A 20,048-nucleotide genomic window follows, 5' to 3' on the forward strand; every position below is an offset into this window, starting at 1 on the left:
TGTGGAAGGTGCTGGGGAGACTTGCACTATGGTGATTTTTGCTTGCATTAGGAATGAATGAGTGAGTGAATGAATGAATTAATAAAGAAGTAAATCTGTTTCCTGTGCTAGAGGGGCATGTAAATTCAATCCTAATCATGGTGTTTAAACCTGTAGTTGCAGAGAAGAAGCTGGCACTGAATCCTGCCCGGCTGAACCTCCCACACAGGCTCTGTCAGCCAGCCAGCAGGTATTGGATGTGTGTTTCCAAGTTTAATACTGATGAAAGTGGGATATAAACTTTGGCCTTACAGTTTAGGAGGCAAGCCTTGCAAAAATGCAACATTTTGAGTTTTCTAGAACAAAAATGGAACTACTTATTGTATAGCATAACAAATATAGTTCACATTCAGGCTAACTAGAGGTTATTGTGGGTTAAAGAAGTTAACTAAGGATCCATTGAGAAGCTAAGAGGGGGGCCTTGAAGAATGGGTGCTATTTGACTAGGAACTGGGAGAGCAGGTTAGGGCAGTCCTAGCAGGGTCAGCCTGAGGCAGGAATGAGGATGGTGTGTACAGTGTTAAGTAAAGAGAGCCTGGTTGGGGTAACAGATCTGTGGGGAGGAATGGGGTGGGATAAGTTAGGTGGACCAAATGAGAGCGGCTTGGAATGCTCAGCACAGAATTCCTGTTGACACCTGACAGGAAGTGGCGGGCGTTGAGGTAGTAAAGTAGCAAGGTGGCCAGCGACTGTGGAGGCCTGAGTACTTTTGGCCCCAGATTGGTAATGTGGCGATAGGAGGTACACTGGCCAGTCCTGGGAAAGACGTGTATGTGCTGGTGTGCTGGTTAGAACTGCTTCCTGTCCCTGCTTGTATTTGGTCAGATGGCAGGATAGACTGGAGGAAAGAGGAATAGCCACAGGACAGAATAGGCTCTTAGTAGTCTAAGTGGTTGGTGAAGAATCACTGTTGGCTTTTATTTAGTATCATATCTCATAAAAATTTTTTACCAAAGATCCTGCCACCAAATGCAGTAGTTATTTTAGTTTTCTAAAAAAAAAAAAAGAAAAAAAAGGCATAAATCATAGATTATGTATGATTCTGGTTCATCTGTTCTTTTGCCTCTCACCCCAGACACCCATTCTGCTTCATACCTCTTTCATCCGCCCTCCCCGCCCCCTTTTCTTTATGCTCCCTCCTGTTTGTTCTTCAGGTCTCAGTTTAGGCATCATTTCATCTGACAGCCTTTCCTCAGTCAGGGCTGTGTCCAGCTTTGCTCTCCTGCGGCATCTGTCCTTCCTGGGACATCCTGGGTCACACTGCGCTGTAAGTGCCTGCTCAGCCCCTGCCACCTGGGAGCCCAGAGCACCAGCCCAGTCCTAGTCTGTCAGGGCGGGTCTGTCAGGGCGGGCCAGGCACAAGACAAGTGCTTAGCAAATGTTTGAGCAGTGTAAAGGTTGGACTTACTTTTTGTTGTCATTAATTTAAAAAAAAAAAAAAGTCTCCTAAACACTTTTCTCATTATTATTATTTTTTAATGGTTGTCTTATGTTTTTTAATGTACGTATTTCTTCATATATATACATATATGTATTGGGCATTTAGGTTATTTCCATTGTTCTTTTTTCCTACTATATCTAGTACTACTAACAAACTTTCTTGTACGTACAGCACTTCTTTTCAATGCTTCTAAATATAAAATAAAGAAAAACCATACACAAAGCACAGAATTATTTTTAGAAAGACGTGTGTGTGTATTTATTTCTATATTGTCTCTAACTTCATAGGCAGTTGCCTATAAAAATTGCAGTTTTTTGCTCAGATTTCATTTTTAAAAAATAATTATTTGTTTTTTGCTGTGTTGGGTCTCTGTTGCTGCGGGCTTTCTCTGGTTGCGGCGAGCAGGGGCTACTCTTCGTTGTGGTGCGTGGGCTTCTCATTGCGGTGGCTTCTCTTGTTGTGAGCACGGGCTCTAGGTGTGCAAGCTCAGTAGTTGTGGCCTGCGGGCTCAGTAGTTGTGGCTCGCGGGCTCTAGAGCGCAGGCTCAGTAGTTGTGGTGCACAGGCTTAGTTGCTCCACAGCATGTGGGATATTCCCGGATCAGGGCTCAGACCTGTGTCCCCTGCGTTGGCAGGCAGATTGCTAACCACTGCACCACCAGGGAAGTCCCAGATTTCATTTTTTTTTTTTTTTTTTGCGGTATGCGGGCCTCTCACTGTTGTGGCCTCTCCCGCTGCAGAGCACAAGGTCCGGACGCGCAGGCTCAGCGGCCATGGCTCACGGGCCCAGCCGCTCCGCAGCATGTGGGATCTTCCCAGATCGGGGCACGAACCTGCGTCCCCTGCATCGGCAGGTGGACTCTCAACCACTGCGCCACCAGCGAAGCCCCCAGATTTCATTTTGAACAAGGAGAATATACCTTTATTCTTATTGAAATTAAACAAATTGTAAAATGAAGCAACTGTGTTGCTTAGACAGGGGAGAGAGACTCATGGTGTGTATGGGGGATGCTGTGAAGTAGGGTATGCAGGGAGAGCTTCTCTATAGAGGTGACATTTAAGCAGGCCTTGAACAGGTTAAGGAACTGTCCGGAGAATGGGCGATAGAGCATTCCAGGCAGAGGGAACACCAGGTGCAGAAGTCCTGAGGTGGGAGCCTGCTGGTGAGGTTAAGGAACAGTGGACTGGCTCTGGAGAGCTTAGGAGGTGTGGGAGGAGGTGTGGTGGGAGGGGGTGTGTGTCTTACAGGTCCTGGTAGACCACGGTAAGGCCTCTGGCTTTTACTCTAAGTGTAATGGGACGCCAGCGGAAGGTTTTGATCGGGGTGTGACAAGATCTGATTTCTCCTTTTAAAAAGATACCTCTGGCTGTTGTGTAAAACGACTGTTGTCCTTCAGAGTAGAAGCGGGGAGACTGGGGAGGAGGCTGTTGGCGGCATACAGGAGAGGCGGGGCGGGGGACTTGGATAGGGTTGGGGCCGCGGGTGATGAGAGTGGTCAGGTTTGGGATTTGGTGAGATGCTGTGTCCTGAGAGATGGAAGTATTGCCACTAGTTAAGGCAAACCACCCCTTGTTGAATATGAGTTAGTAGTGTTCAAAATGCCTTTTTCTTCAGGGTGTTTGGTAGATTTTGTAGCCTTGAAATTGCTAAACTGGTGAAGTGGGGAAAAAACCCAGTAAAGGTGAGGGCTGGGACTTGATTGTATTGTTAATCCGTTTGCTGATGGAACAAGAAAAATTCCATAACAGCAGATGTGCAGATTTTCTTCTGTAATGGTCCTTTATGTAATATAAAATGTATGTCTGAAGAGTATATACTTGGGTAAATTATATACTGAATTCTGGTGCTTATTAGTAGGGTTGTGTTCAAGTAGACCCATTTAGGATTAAGTGTGAAATATGCTGCAGCAATAATAAGGAGTGCAGTGGGTGCCTTTCTGCCGTTACCGGAGTCCCTTAACAAGTTGCGCTGTGCTTGACTGCTCCCTGTTGTTACACTTTATGGTTCATGCTAAGCTGTAGATGTAAATGACATTCACTCTCCAGCAATTTCTCAAGGCCTTATATACAATGATGTTGTATTTTGAGTAAACATTTGTTTACTCCATAGTAAAGATAGATACTAGACAGTTACGGTTTGCTTTGGTTCTACTCCTCTGTTTTGCACAGGGTTTTAGCTAGGTAGAGAAAAGTATTTGACAGTGTTCTTGAGGTTTGTGAAACTACATTGACTTACTTATGTGAGTGCTTCACACTGGTGGCCACTCCTCTTTATCAGTTTAGCTATAGAGAGACAGTAGCTTAGGCCAGGGACACCCTTTAGTGTAGAAGGTCCTGTGAAAAGGGAGTGAAGTTACTTCTCAAGCCACTAAATTGAAGTGGATTGTGTTTTTTTTTTTTAAACAAAATTTGGTTTTTGGAGTAGGGAATTTAAACTCATGATATCTGCTGTTTGCAAGATGTTAAGTCATGGTGTTGAGTGTTTAATGGATTTTGTTTGCTTTTTTTAAGGGTTGGGGTCTTTTTTAAAAAATAAATTTATTTATTTTTGACTGCATTGGGTCTTCGTTGCTGTGCACGGGCTTTCTCTAGTTGCGGTGAGTGGAGGCTACTCTCCGCTGCTGTGCGCGGGCTTCTCATTGCAGTGGCTTCTCTTGTTGCGGAGCACGGGCTCTAGGCGCACGAGCTTCAGTAGTTGTGGCTCATGGGCTTAGTTGCTCTGTGGTGTGTGGGATCCTCCCAGACCAGGGCTCGAACCCGTGTCCCCTGCATTGGCAGGCGGATTCTTAACACTGCGCCACCAGGCATTTAAATAGGGGAATCAGGACAGGCCTGATAGAGAGGGTGGTATTTGAGCAAAAGGTTAAAAGTGGTGCTCAAGTTAGCCATTTGGAGTTCTGGAGTTTGAGCATTCCAGGAAGAGAGGAAAAGCCAGCACAGAGGTGGGAGCAAGGAAGACAGCACAGTTGGAGTGGGACAATAGAGGGGAAGGGTGGTGTGTTAGTTTCCGGGGCTGCTGTAGCAAAGTACCACAGACTGGGTGACTTAATACAACTGAAATCTATTCTCTCATAGTTCTGGGGGCCAGAAGTCTGAAATCAAGTTGTTGGCAGAGTTGGTTCCTTCTAGAGGCTCTGAGGTAGTAGTCATTCCATGCTTCTTGCCTAGCTTCTGGTGGCTGCCCTCATCCCTTGGCTTATACACTCATCACTCCAATCTCTGCTTCTGTCTTCACTTCTTTATCTCATTTCCCTCTGCCTGTCATCAGTTTGGGGACCCACCCTAAATCCAGGATGATCTCATCTTGACATCCTTAACTTGATTACATCTGCAAAGACTATTTTTCCAAATCAGGCCAAATTCACAGGAACTGGGGGTTTAGGACTTGGACTTAACTTTTGGGGAACCACCATTCATCTGTATTGACTCCTAAGATAAAGTGTAGTATGTACTGGTAAGGGAGTAGGGGCAAGTAGATCTCTGGTGCCTCTGGGGTCCTATTAAGGACCTTGGCATAAATTGAAATGGGAAGGCCTTGGAAGGTTTTGAGCAGAGAGTGACATATGATTTGTATTTTTAAAGGATCACTCTGACTGCTGTATTAACAACAGACTGGGGCAAAAGGGTGGAAATAAGGAGACAGGTAGGAGGCTATTGTAATAATAATCAATGTGAGAGATGATGGTGGCTCAGAGCAGGGTAGTAGCAGTGAGGGAGTGAGAAGTGTTTGGCTTCTGGATGTCTTTTGAAGGTAGAGCAACAATATTTTCTGATGAAGTTTGATGTAGGGTCCTGGTGAAAGAGAAGAGTCAAGAATGATTGCAAGGTTTTGGGACTGAGCAGCTAGAAGGATGGTGTTGTCAGGAAGGAAAATGAGGAGACTGAGGTGAGAACAATTGGCAACAAAAATTGCTGAGGAGAGATCAGCAAACATGGAAAACCAAGAGGCTGTAGCTGATAGGAGATGGCACCTTGGAAGCCGAGCAAGAAGAATATATCAAGCAAGACGGGGAGGTGAACTGGGGAAAACAGCCCTGCTAAACCAGGTCAGATTAGGACTGAGAACTGATCATTGGATTTCGCAATGTGGAGGTCAGAAGTGATCTTCACAAGACTGGTTTCAGTGGAGTCAGGAGCCTAATTGGAGTGGGTTTAAGAGAGAATGAAAGGAGAATTTGAGAGAAATAACACCTTTTGGGAGAATAGTTGCAGGTAGTAGAAATTTAGTGAAGAGAAGAAATTTTTTTTTTTTTTTAAGGTAGGAGAAATAACAGTATAGAACTGTCTTAGTGTCTCAAAATTTTGTGCAGTTTCAGGGGATTAATGGGTTGCCTGAATCCCTCCATGAACCTGCAGTTTAGAAATTCCTAGCCTGTGGCTTGCCAGTAAAACCATGGGGCACCAACGTACTTTCTCCCTTGAGATTTCTCTTTTGTATTAATAGTTTGCATGGTTTGGTAATTAGACCACAGGGAACGAGAATTCCTAAGTATCGTCAGTTTTCCTTATAAGGCGTGGACCTTAGTGCAAATCCTTCACTTTACATTAAAAAATTATAATTTTACACTTCGTACTTATCCAGGCACTGTTCTATGTGAGTTTAACCTTTATAATAATCCTATATGTTATTTTATTGTCCCTAAGTGGAGGTACAGAAAGTTTCAGTAACTTGCCCAAAGTCACCCAGCTAGGAAGGGGCAGAGCCAAGTTTTGAATCTAGGCAGTCTGGCTCCAGGGTCTGTGCTCCTAACCACAGCGCTGTGCTTCCTCTGGTAGTTCTGTAGTGGCTGCTAATAGTGTTTGGCTGTGGGGTGAGGGAAGTGGGATGGAGGTAGGTGTTGAAGGGCAAATGATGCTTTTGGAAAGTCTTTGAGAGTTTCATCAGAAAGAGTCTGTAAAATAGAAAGTGTCCTTGTGGATTTGTCCCAGGTGATGTGTAATGAATATAGTAAGATTATAATAGTTTTTATTCAAAGGATTTGGAGAACAGCTGCTTTTCTTCCAACCTATTGGTGAGCAGCCTATTCCTTTCTACGAGAGTTGTTGGCTGGCACAGAGAACAGCAGGTGAAATTGCTCCCTTTCCACCTGTACTTTATTTTCTGATTCCTTTGACAGTAGGGCTTGATATTTTGGTGTACCCTGGATGGCCTTGTTCTCTTGGATCAGATGACCGAAGTTACTGGCTCTGTTTATTGTAGAGTGGTTGGTTAAGTATGCCTTTGGGACCCTCGAGTGAAAATGGATGATCCTGAGTCAGTGTGGCTTGAAGAGCATATCACTAAGAAACTCTCAGTCTGGTTGGATAGGGCAGATTGCGTTTGATTTGGTACAGGTTGCTTACCCCTTTTCGCTACCATGTGGTCAGTCTTTGCTTTCTGAGGTAACTCAGGTGTGTTCTTCTTCCTATAATTTCTACTTGAGAATGGACCAGCAGAGGCCAAGAAGTAGGGGAAGTAGTTCACATGAAGGTACTGGAACCCATATAGATTGTCATTTACCCCAGAGCACAAGTGAAATTAGTGACCGAGTTGATACTGGAACCCAGTTTTCTTAATGTCTAAGTTAATACTTTAAAAAATGTTATTTTGGGAATTCCCTGGCGGTCCAGTGGTTAGGACTTGGCACTTTCACTGCCATGGCCCGGGTTCAACCCCTGGTCGGGGAACTAAGATCCTGCAAGCTGTGCGGTATGGACCAAAAAAAAAAAAAAAAGTAATTTTATTTTATTATTTATTTATTTTTAAAAAAGATTTATTTTTTTGTTTTTGGCTGCATTGGGTCTTCGTTGCTGTGCGTGGGCTTTCTCTAGTTGTGGCGAGAGGGGACTGCTCTTTGTTGCCATCCTTGGGCTTCTCATTGTGGTGGCTTCTCTTGTTGCAGAGCAGGGCCTGTAGGCACATGGGCTCAGTAGTTGCGGCTCGCAGGCTCTAGAGCACAGGCTCAGTAGTTGTGGCACACGGGCTTAGTTGCTCCATGGCATGTGGGATCTTCCTGGACCAGGGCTTGAACCCGTGTCCCGTGCATTGGCAGGCGGATTCTTAACCACTGCATCACCAAGGAAGCCCGAAAAAGTTATTTTAAAAAGTATAAGTACTTCTGTGCAATTATATAGTCTTCATCATTACAATGAATGCGTACTGTTTCATATGTGTTTTCAATTTTTTACTATTGTGAGTAACACTGTATGGATCTTTTAAAAAATTCAGTAAATATCTAGTGTCACTGGTCTAGGCACTGTGGATATGATAATGAATAAAGAGAAATAGAAAAAAAATCTCTGGTCTCATGGAGCTTGTCCTTATAACAAGATGTGTCTTCTCATATTTACAGTTATTTCCCTAGATAGAGTATAAGTGAGTTTTGATATTACAAATAAAACTATTCAGTAGCGGCATATCTAAACATTAGAACAAAGTTTCTTTTAAATTCTATGTAAAAAACTGAAGTTTTCTACACTGTTTTCTTTGATTTGTTTGCCTCCTTATATATAAGTGCTATCAAAAATTAAAATGAATAGGGACCTCTAAAAGGAAGTGTTTTAAGTATCAATTTTTGATAATTGAAGAACTTGGTTAATTGCTTTTTTCCACTAATCAGCTAAAATGTATTAATAAGTCATGATTTTTGGCATGGTTGAGACATTTTTCAGTCAGTTTATTGTAAATTTAACTGTTAAGATCTATATTAAAGTTAAATTTTAGGTTGTAAAGGTGGCTAGTAATTTTCCATGGCTTGCACCATCCTGCTTTCATTTCTAGAAATTCTCTTAAGGACTTGGCAGCATCTTTAATAAAACTGGATGACTTGGGTGCATGGCATTCGACATGATCCAGTCTGCTCTGAGATGCCCAGTTTGAACTTGCACTTGAAGTGTGCCTAACAAAGTAAGGTGTAACCAAATCTCAGCTGGAAAAAAGGTAGTTGATCTGTTCAGACTACACATCAAGAAACAGCTTCCTATAGCTGAATAGAGCAGAGGGACTTTAAGACAGCAGTCTGTGTAGGTGATCACAATGAGTTATTTTGATACTTAGTCTCATAGTAAATATATACATTAGAGAAGCTTTATATAACGGCTGATACTTGAGGTGCTCTGCTGTTAGCTTAGTATGGCGAATATAAGATAGCGTTGGAGCATGGGGAATTATTCTAGTTGCTGCATACTCTCATTACTTCTAATAACCCATTTCTTCTTCAGAGAGGTCTCACCACTACTAGTAGTGATACCAGATTTTGGGTTCAAACTGAGGTCTGGGTAGTTGAAGCCTTTTCTACTATGTCCCACACCTTTCCTTAAAATTATGACACATTTTGTTGTTAGAATGACCTGTCTGAAACTGTATTTTTGTTTTGGCTGTGCCAAAAAAACATAAGGGATCTCAGCTCCCCGACCAGCGGTTGAACCCCGGCCACGGCAGCGGAAGTGCCGAGTCCTAACCACTGGACCGCGGGGGAATCCCAGAACTCTGTGTTTTTCTTTAACTTCGTTTAGAAAATAAAATATTCCCTTCTGTTTTATTTTCCCATTTTATTGATTTTTTGCTTTAAGAAGTTCTAAAAATTGAACCTAAGTTAGATCCTTCTTTGTTTTTTTCCTTTCACAGTTAGTTCCATTATTAAATTTTAATGGTGTAAAACATAAGAAACATATTCAGTGACACTTGACAGTATGTTTTTTTCTAGGAGGGCAGAGAGGAAATCTGGATTTCTTAGATAAGCCGATACCTTCCAGAAATGGAAACAGCCATATAACTTACTGTTTTAAGTAGGTTGCAGTGTAAATGTTAGCAGATAAAATATTGATGGCTTTCTTGCTCCATTTAGAATTCCTTCAGAGGTTTAAGTGCTTATTGGCTTCACTCAGAATAAGTAGTTCTAATTTTTGGCTTTAATGTTATTTTAACATTCAGTAAAAGAGAACACATTTAAGGGGAAGGTCAAATATTGATGGTATTTAGAGGAATTGGAAAGAGAAAAATTTATTTTTAAAATTTGGAAAATTGTGCATTACATACTCAAAATAGAATGAGACAGTTTTTTTGGGAAGAAAGTACCCAATAACTTCCTGTGAGTGAAAAAATTTAGAAAGAATTAAATGAGTTAATATATACAAAGCATAAGTGATGAAAGCAGTCAAGCATTCCAGTGTTTATTGAATGTCTACCATGTGTATTTGATGTTAAGTGCTGGGAAATACAGATGTGGGAAAGATTTAAAAAGAATTGAGAGAATAGATTATGAGAGGAAGTATGAGGATAACGTAGTTTACCTGATTGAATTTTGGTCTGCTGGAATAATGAAATAACTTTGAGGAAAAGCAGGAGATGAGGGTTGGACCATCCATGAGTTAAAATGAAAACGCCAGTACTTGAGCAGTTTTATGATTCTCTCCTTGAGAGGATGAGGTAAAGTATGATTCTCCTTTATATAATAGAATAATAATCCGTTTTGATTCTTATTTTAAGTCATTGAAGTAAGTTGGGTGTAGTTTTTAAATAGTTTACCAAAATGAAGGGGGAGATAGGAAATTCCTAGAAGCAGGGAGAGTAAACCAGAGTAAGTATGAGTGAACTCTGAATGATATTGGCAGGAAGAAAACAGGTTCAAAGGAGGAAAGGTTCTGATGGACAAATCTGTCTGATTATTCAGGATTTCTGGGGGCAGTGGTCTGAATGGAATGCCTTGAATTTGATGGTTTCAGACACGGAGCAGGTTGTGGCTGTGTAAGTGGATGGCTTTATGGAGTGAAGGGGGAGGTCACTGGACTTGAGAACCAGGCACCTGACTTGGGTATCCTCTTGTTGCCGTCACCTTGATTATGGTAGGACTTAGGTTAGAAGGAAGACTGTGAATAGATGTCAAAGACCTCTGTAAATGGGGGGAAAGACCACGCAGAGATGGTTCTTTTTTTTTTTTTTTTTTGATTCCTCTCTCTCCTTTTTTTTATCATTTAAATTTTATTTTATTTATTTATTTATACAGCAGATTCTTATTAGTTATCTGTTTTATACATGTTAGTGTATATATCGCAATCCTAATCTCCCAATTCATCTCACCCCCCGCCCATCCCCCACCACTTTCGCCCTGTTGGTGTCCATACATTTGTTCTCTACACCTGTGTCTCTATTTCTGCCCTGCAGACCAGTTCATCTGTACCCTTTTTCTAGGTTCCACATATATGCTTTAATATATGATATGTGTTTTTCTCTTTCTGACTTTCTTCATTGTGTATGACAGTCTCTAGATCCATCCACGTCTTTACAAATGACCCAATTTCATTCCTTTTTATGGCTGAGTAATATTCCATTATATATATGTACCACATCTTCTTTGTCCATTCGTCTGTCAGTGGGCATTTAGGTTGCTTCCATGACCTGACTATTGTAAATACTGCTGCAGTGAACATTGGGGTGCATGTGTCTTTTTGAATAATGGTTTTCTGTGGGTATATGCCCAGTAGTGGGATTGCTGGGTCATATGGTAATTCTATTTTTAGTTTTTTAAGGAACCTCCATACTGTTCTCCATAGTGGCTGTATCAATTTACATTCCCACCAACAGTGAAAAAAGGGTTTCCTTTTCTCCACACCCTCTCCAGCATTTGTTGTTTGTAGATTTTCTGATGATGCCCATTCTGACCGGGATACCTCACTGTAGTTTTGATTTGCATTTCTCTAATGATTAGTGATGTTGAGCAGCTTTTCATGTGCCTCATGGCCATCTGTACGTCTTCAGAGAAGAGAGATGTCTGTTTAGGATTTCTGCCCATTTTCAGAGAAATGTCTGTTTAGGATTTCTGCCCATTTTCTGGTTGGGTTGTTTGTTTTCTTAATATTGAGCTGCATGAGCTGTTTATATATTTTGGAGACTAATCCTTTGCCCGTTGATTTGTTTGCAAATATTTTCTACCGTTCTGAGGGTTGTCTTTTTGTCTTGTTTTTAGTTTCCTTGCTTTGCAAAAGCTTTTAAGTTTCATTAGGTCCCATTTGTTTATTTTTGTTTTCATTTCCATTACTCTAGGAGGTGGATCAAAAAAGATCTTGCTGTGATTTATGTCAAAGAGTGTTGTTCTTCCTATGTTTTCGACTAAGAGTTTTATAGTGTTGGGTCTTCCATTTAGGTCTCTAATCCATTTTGAGTTTATTTCTGTGTATGGTGTTAGGGAGTGTTCTAATTTCATTCTTTTACATGTAGCTGTCCAGTTTTCCCAGCACCACTTACTGAAGAGGCTGTTTTTTCTCCATTGTATATCCTTGCCTCCTTTGTCCTAGGTTAGTCGACCGTAGGTGTGTGGGTTTATCTCTGGGCTTTCTATCTTGCTCCATTGATCTCTGTTTCTGTTTTTGTGCCAGTACTGTATTGTCTTGATTACTGTAGCTTTATAGTATAGTCTGAAGTCAGGGAGTCTGATTCCTCCAGCTCTGTTTTTTTTCCTCAAGACTGCTTTTGCTATTCGGGGTCTTTTGTGTCTCCATACAAATTTTAAGATTTTTTTGTTCTAGTTCTGTAAAAAATGCCGCTGGTAATTTGATAGGGATGGCATTGAATCTATAGATTGCTTTGGGTAGTATAGTCATCTTCACAATATTGATTCTTCCAATCCAATAATATGGTATATCTTTCCAACTGTGTGTGTCAGCTATGATTTCTTTCATCAGTGTCTTATAGTTTTCTGAGTACAGGTCTTTTACCTCCTTAGGTAGGTTTATTCCTAGGTATTTTATTCTTTTTTTTGCGGTGGTGAATGGGGTTGTTTCCTTAATTTCTCTTTCTGATCTTTCGTTGTTAGCGTATAGGAATGCAAGAGATTTCTGTGCATTAATTTTGTATCCTGCCACTTTACCAAATGCATTGATTAGCTCTAGTAGTTTTCTGGTGGCATCTTTAGGATTATCTATGGGTAGTGTCATGTCATTTGCAAACAGTGACAGTTTTACTTCTTTTCCATTTTTCGTTCCTTTTATTTCTTCTTCTCTGATTGCCGTGGCTAGAACTTCCAAAACTATGTTGAATAATAGTGATGAGTGTGGACATCCTTGTCTTGTTCCTGATCTTAGAGGAAATGCTTTCAGTTTTTCACCATTGAGAATGATGCTTGCTGTGGGTTTGTCGTATATGGCCCTTATTATGTTGAGGTAGGTTCCCTCTATGCCCACTTTCTGGAGAGTTTTTGTCATAAATGGGTGTTGAATTTTGTCAAAAGCTTTTTCTGCATCTATTGAGATGATCATATGGTTTTTATTCTTCAGTTTGTTAATATGGTGTATCTCATTGATTGGTTTGTGTGTATTGAAGAATCCTTGCATCCCTGGGATAAATCCCACTTGATCGTGGTGTATGATCCTTTTAATGTGTTGTTGGATTCTGTTTGCTAGTATTTTGTTGAGGGTTTTTGCATCTATATTTATCAGTGATATCAGTCTGTAGTTTTCTTTTTTTGTAGAGTCTTTGTCTGGTTTTGGTGTCAGGGTGATGGTGGCCTCATAGAATGAGTTTAGGAGTGTTCCTTCCTCTGCAAGTTTTTTGGAAGAGTTTGAGATGGAAGGGTGTTAGCTCTTCTCTAAATGTTTGATAGAATTCACCTGTGAAGGCATCTGGTCCTGGACTTCTGTTTGTTGGAAGATTTTTATTTTTTAATTTTTTTAATTAAAAAAAATTTTTTTTTTTGTTGGAAGATTTTTAATCACAGTTTCAATTTCATTCCTGTGGTTGGTCTGTTCCTTCCTGGTTCAGTCTTGGAAGGTTATACCTTTCTAAGAATTTGTCCATTTCTTCCAGGTTGTCCATTTTATTGGCATAGAGTTGCTTATAGTAGTCTCTTAGGATGCTTTGTATTTCTGTGGGTCTGTTTTAACTTCTCCTTTTTCATTTCTGATTTTATTGATTTGAGTCCTCTCCCTGTTTTTCTTAATGAATCTGGCTAAAGGTTTATCAATTTTGTTTATGTTCTCAAAGAACCAGCTTTTAGTTTTATTGATCTTTGCTCTTGTTTTCTTTGTTTATGTTTCACTTATTTCTACTCTTTATGATTTCTTTCCTTCTGCTAACTTTGGGTTTTGTTTTTTCTTCTTTCTCTAGTTCCTTTAGGTGTAAGTTTAGATTGTTTGAGATTTTTTTTGTTTCTTGAGGTAGGCTTGTATTGCTATAAACTTCCTTCTTAGAACTGCTTTTGCTGCATAGGTTTTGGATTGTTGTGTTTTCATTGTAATTTGTCTCTAGGTATTTTTTGATTTCCTCTTTGATTTCTTCAGTGATCTCTTGGTTATTTAGTAACGTATTGTTTAGCTTCCATGTGTTTCTGTTTTTTATGTTTTTTTACCCCTGTAATTGATTTCTGATCTCATAGCATTGTGCTTGGAAAAGATGTTGATATGATTTCAATTTTCTTAAATTTACTGAGGCTTGATTTGTGACCCAGGATGTGATCTATCCTGGAGAGTGTTCCACGTGCAGTTGAGAAGAAAGTGTAATCTGCTGTGTTTGGATGGAATGTCTTATATCAATTAAATCTGTCTGGTCTGTTGTGTCATTGAAAGCTTGTGTTTCCTTATTAATTTTCTGTCTGGATGATCTGTCCATTGATGTAAGTGAGGTGTTAAAGTCCCCCACTATTATTGTGTTACTGTCTATTTCCTCTTTTATAGCTGTTAGCAGTTGCCTATGTATTGAGGTGCTCCTATGTTGGGTGCATGTATGTTTATAATTGTTATATCTTTTTCTTGGATTGGTTCCTTGATCGTTATGTGGTGTCCTTCCTTGTCTCCTGTAACATCCTTTATTTTAAGGTCTATTTTATCTGATATGAGTATTGCTACCCCAGCTTTGTTTTGATTTCCATTTGCATGGAATATCTTTTTCCATCCCCTCACTTTCAGTCTGTATGTGTCTCTAGGTCTGAGGTGGGTCTCTTGTAGACAGCATATATATATGGGTCTTGTTTTTGTATCCACTCAGCGAGCCTGTGTCTTTTGGTTGGAGCATTTAATCCATTCACGTTTAAGGTAATTATTGATACATATGTTCCTATTACCATTTTCTTAATTATTATGGGTTGTTTTTGTAGGTCCTTTTCATCTCTTGTGTTTCCTACTCATAGAAGTTCCTGTAGCATTTGTTGTAGAGCTGGTTTGGTGGTGCTGAGTTCTCTTAGCTTTTGCTTATCTGTAAAGCTTTTTTTAAAAATAAATTTATTTATTTATTTTTGGCTGCATTGGGTCTTCGTTTCTGCCCATGGGCTTTCTCTAGTTGCGGTGAGCGGGGGCTACTCTTCGTTGTGGTGTGTGGGCTTCTTGTTGCAGTGGCTTCTCTTGTTGCAGGGCACGGGCTCTAGGCACACAGGCTTCAGTAGTTGCAGCACACAGGCTCAGTAGTTGTGGCTCGCGGGCTCTAGAGCGCAGGCTCAGTAGTTGTGGCACATGGGCTTAGTTGCTCTGCGCATGTGGGATCTTCCCAGACCAGAGCTGAAACCTGTGTCCCCCGCATTGGCAGGTGGATTCTTAACCACTGTACCACCAGGGAAGTCCCCTGTAAAGCTTTTGATTTCTCCGTCAAATCTGAATGAGATCCTTGTTGGGTAGAGTAAGCTTGGTTGTAGGTCCTTCCCTTTCATCACTTTAGATATATTGTGCCATTCCCTTCTGGCTAGTAGAGTTTCTGCTGAGAAATCAGCTGTTAACCTTCTGGGAGTTCCCTGTTACGTTATTTGTCATTTTTCCCTTGTTGCTTTCAATAATTTTTCTTTGTCTTTAATTTTTGTCAATTTGATTACTATGTGTCTCGGTGTGTTTCTCCTTGGGTGTACCCTGCCTGTGACCCTCTGTGCTTCCTGGACTTGGGTGGCTATTTCCTTTCCCATGTTAGGGAAGTTTTTAACTACAGTCTTTTCAATGATTTTCTCAGGTTCTTTCTCTCTTCTCCTGGGCCCCCTGTAATGTGAATGTTGTTGAGTTTAATGTTGCCCCAAAGGTCTCTTAGGCTGTCTTCATTTCTTTTCATTCTTTTTTCTTTATTCTGTTCTGTGGCAATGAATTCCAGCATTTTGTCCTCCAGGTCACTTCTCCCTTCTTCTGTCTCAGTTTTTCTGCAATTGATTCCTTCTGGTGTATTTTTCATTTCAGTTATTATATTGTTCATCTCTGTTTGTTTGTTATTTAATTCTTCTAGGTGTTTGTTCTTTAATTCTTCTAGGTCTTTGTTAAACATTTCTTGCATCTTCTCGATCTTTGCCTCCATTCTTTTCCCGAGGTCCTGGATCATCTTTGCTATCATTATTCTGAATTCTTTTTCTGGAAGGTTGCCTGTCTCCACTTCATTTAGTTGTTTTTCTAGGGTTTTTTCTTGTTCCTTCATCTGGTACGTAGTCCTCTGCCTTTTCATTTTGTGTATCTTTCTGTGAATGTGGTTTTTGTTCCACAGGCTGCAGGACTGTAGTTCTTCTTGGTTCTACTGTCTGCTCTCTGGTGGATGAGGCTGTTTAAGAGTCTTGTGCAAGTTTCCTGATGGGAGGGACTGGTGGTGGGTAGAGCTGGGTGTTGCTCTGGTGTGCAGAGCTCAGTAAAACTTTAATCTGCTTGTCTGCTGATGGGTGGGGCTGGGTTCCCTCCCTATTGGTTGTGTGGCCTGAGGCGACCCAGCACTGGAGCCTCCTCAGTTCTTTGGTGGGGCTAATGGCGGACTCTGGGAGTGCTCACGCCAAGGAGTACTTCCCAGAACTTCTGCTGCCAGTGTCCTTGTCCCCACGGTGAGCCACAGCCACCCCCCACCTCTGCAGGAGACCCTCCAACACTAGCACTTAGGTCTGGTTCAGTCTCCTCTGAGGTCACTGCTCCTTCCCCTGTGTCCTGATGCACACACTACTTTGTGTGTGCCCTCCAAGAGTGGAGTCTCTGTTTCCCCTAGTTCTGTTGAAGTCCTGCAATCAAATCCCGCTAGCTTTCAAAGTCTGCTTCTCTAGGAATTACTCCTCCCGTTGCTGGACCCTTAGGTTGGGAAGCCTGACGTGGGGCTTGGAACCTTCACTCCAGTGGGTGGACTTCTGTGGTATAATTGTTCTCCAGTTTGTGAGTCACCCACCCAGCAGTTATGGGATTTGATCTTACTGTGATTGCGCCCCTCCTACCATCTCATTGTGGCTTTTCCTTTGTGTTTGGATGTGGGGTATCTTTTTTGGTGAGTTCCAGTGTCTTCCTGTCAATGATTGTTCAGCAGTTAGTTGTGTTTCCGGTGCTCCCACGAGAGGGAATGAGTGCACGTCCTTCTACTCCGCCATCTTGAACCAATCTCTCAGAGATGGTTCTATTACCACTCCGTGACATTTCTTGTGTGTAATTTCCTTTTCTCTTTATCTCATTGTGTTTGAATATCATTGGTATCATATATTTGTACTGTTTTTGAACTTACTTTAAATGTAAGTTTTGCGTTTTCCTTACTTTATGAAGTGGTAGTAGAAGTTCATTGTATAAAAGTCAGAAAGTGGGCTTCCCTGGTGGTGCGGTGGTTGAGAGTCCGCCTGCCGATGCAGGGGACATGGGTTCGTGCTCCGGTCTGGGAAGATCCCACATACCGTGGAGCGGCTGGGCCCGTGAGCCATGGCCACTGAGCCTGCGTGTCCGGAGCCTGTGCTCCGCAACGGGAGAGGCCACAACAGTGAGAGGCCCGTGTACTGCAAAAAAAAAGAAAAAGTAGGATTAAAAAGAAAGTTAAAAGAATCCTAGGTAACCAGTGTTAGCTATTTGTGATATGTTCTTCCAGACTTTTTTCCTACATAGGCAGTATTAATACATTTAAAAAATGGTATCATTTTAGATATATTTTTGCAGTTACTGCTTACTCAGTAAAATATGAATGTTTTCATGTCATTCAGTTTCAGTCTCTTTACTTTCAGGATTTATTTTTAGTATCTTTGCCATAATTTACTGACTGAATCCAATTATTATCGAACTGTTCTAACATCTGCTATTTTCCTCACCCAGTTGTGTATTGTATCTTTAATATGGTTTATAATGGTTGCATAGTGTATTGCTGTGTGGGTACACTGAGAATTGACAGTAGTGAAGGGTTGCTTTTAACCCCTGACCTGATTGACATGTCATTTATGGAGGCTAATTCAGTTTTGTAGTTATAGCCACACACATAAATGTTTTCTCTGAGTATGAACTCCTAGGATTTTTGGATTTTTTTTTTTTTAATGAGAGGAAGTTGACCATGTTAGCCTTGGTCTTTGTGCCATTTCCTGGACCCAGAAGATTTATACTGAAGAATGTTGGGTGTTTAACAATTAGGAATTTATTTTGCCATGTTAACAGCAAGATATTCTTATTTGCCTTTTTCAGTGAAAAAGGATAAATAATCACTGATTTTTTCCTCTTAATTAAGCATTAAAAGCAAAATTGGGCATTTAAGTATTATGAGAATTATGACAATGAGATAAATTGCTTTGCATTTTCTTGTGTGATGTCCTTGGGAACAGTACACGTGTTTTTCAGAAAGCTTTGATTGAAAATATTTACACAGAAAATGAGCTTGTATTCTGAACACATTGAAATAACTAATTTATTTATTTATTTATTTATTTTTTTGGAAATGAAATTATGATTTATTAATTTACATACAAATTACTTTATACATTAATGAATAAATTTTCAACTTGTTAAAAAACAAAGTCTGAAGCTGTCATTATTGGGATTCGTGGGATGTGGTTTGCTCTTCTATCACTTGCTTCACAATTTCTGCCAGTTTTAGTCGATCTACTTTATCTGTGAATCCACGACCATTCCAGCTGAAGCTTTGCAGAGTATCTCTTAGGAGTTTGCATTCCCGGTTATACTTCCAAGCTTCCTGAACTACTTCATTCAGCTTTTCATCTTCATTCTCTCCAGCCTGGGGGAGAATACACTGAGCAATCACATCTCGGAGCTTTTCCAAGGCAACATTTGAATCCTCGGCTCCATTCTCACGGTCGTGGATATAAACACCATCCTTTGGCTTGGTGCCGAGTAATTTCCTCTTCCTTAGAATGGGGTTGTTCACAGAGTGCAGGGGTTTGAGGCTGACTTTCAGGTCCTGGATTCGCATGTTGGCCAACTGTTCTGCATGGGCCTGTTGGATTCCTGCAACCACCGCCATCCCTAAACACCTTCCCTGTGGCAAATCTCTTCTCCTATTTATTGTTTTTTATTTTTACTTTTTTTGCGGTACGCGGGCCTCTCATTGCTGTGGCCTCTCCTGTTGCGGAGCACAGGCTCCGGACGCCCAGGCTCAGTGGCCATGGCTCACGGGCCCAGCCGCTCAGCGGCCTGTGGGATCTTCCCGGACCGGGGCACGAACCCGTGTCCCCTTTATCGGCAGGCGGACTCTCAACCACTGCGCTACCAGGGAAGCCCTGAAATAACTAATTTATCATGCCCTAAAAGAAATCTCAGTGTCTTCAGCATCTAAGGACTCCTAAAAGCTGATTCTTCTTGATTTATTTGTTTTTGGCTGTGTTGGGTCTTCGTTGCTGTGCACAGGCTTTCTCTAGCAGTGTTGAGGAGGGCTACTTTTCATTGCAGTGCGTGGGCTTCTCATTGTGATGGCGCCTCTTGTTGCGGAGCATGGCCTCTAGGCGTAGGGGCTTCAGTAGTTGTGGCATGCGGGCTCAGTAGTTGTGGCTCATGGACTCTAGAGCGCAGGCTCAGTAGCTGTGGCCTACGGGCTTAGTTGCTCTGTGGCATGTGGGATTTTCCTCGACCAGGGCTTGAACCTGTGTACCCTGCATCGGCAGGCAGATTCTCAAACCAGTGCGCCACCAAGGAAGCCCCATAAAAGCTGATTCTAAAGATAGAATTGAACTGGAAAGAATGACTAATGACTTTTTTCATATAACTTCTTCCAAGCACTTTTCTGAAGTGAGTTTTTTAGTTATTTGTTAACTTTTTCATTCTTTGCACATCACTGCCCCCCCGCACACCAGAAAGCAAGTCACAGTTGTAAATTTACCACTGTATCCCCAGTCCCAATTAATAAAAATTGTAAAATGGATGAATGAATTGTATTATATCTGTTTTTAATCCATTTAAGTTGCTAAAGAATTAACTTCTAAAAAGAGAGTAATTTTCCAGATACACGTGAGTAAAACGAAATGAAGCAAGGAGTGTTTTTCTGGGGTGTTCTGGTGATGTAGAAGGATAATCTGGGGGTCCTGCTTTTCTGTAAGTAGTATTCTGCCCTCTAACTCGCCTAGATAACAACCACAACTCTACCATTTTGACCATCTCAACCATTGCATGTTTTTCTAAGTATTGACTCTGAACTTGTGTTTTTTTTTGTTTTTTATTTTTTAATTGAAGTATAGTTAACAGTGTTTGTTACTTTCTGGTGTACAGCAGAGGAGTAATTCAGGTATATATACGTGTGTGTGTATATATATATATTTCATTCTTTTTCCAATTTTTTCATTATAGCTAATACAAGTTAATGAATGATGTTCCCTGTGCTATACAGTACGACCTTGTTGCTTATTTTATATATAGTAGATTGTATCAATTAATCCAAAACTCCTAATTTATCCCCCTCCCTTGCCTTTCCCCTT

The 20,048-nt window shown here is 41.0% G+C and overlaps 1 protein-coding gene across 4 annotated transcripts in view; it reads left to right on the forward strand.

Annotated features, from left to right (window-relative positions):
• Nucleotides 1–20,048, forward strand: part of RERE (arginine-glutamic acid dipeptide repeats) — a 429,014-nt gene that overhangs the window by 20,904 nt on the left and 388,062 nt on the right. The window contains exon 2 of one of the 4 annotated variants that reach the window (XM_049707765.1): nucleotides 157–229. The exons of the other annotated variants lie outside the window; for them this stretch is intronic. The gene's annotated coding sequence lies outside the window, so the exon portion shown is untranslated. The remainder of the gene's footprint in view (nucleotides 1–156; nucleotides 230–20,048) is intronic. 4 annotated transcript variants of the gene reach the window in all.

Source organism: Orcinus orca, chromosome 1 (assembly GCF_937001465.1).
Source record: "Orcinus orca chromosome 1, mOrcOrc1.1, whole genome shotgun sequence".
Taxonomy (NCBI): Eukaryota; Metazoa; Chordata; class Mammalia; order Artiodactyla; family Delphinidae; genus Orcinus; species Orcinus orca.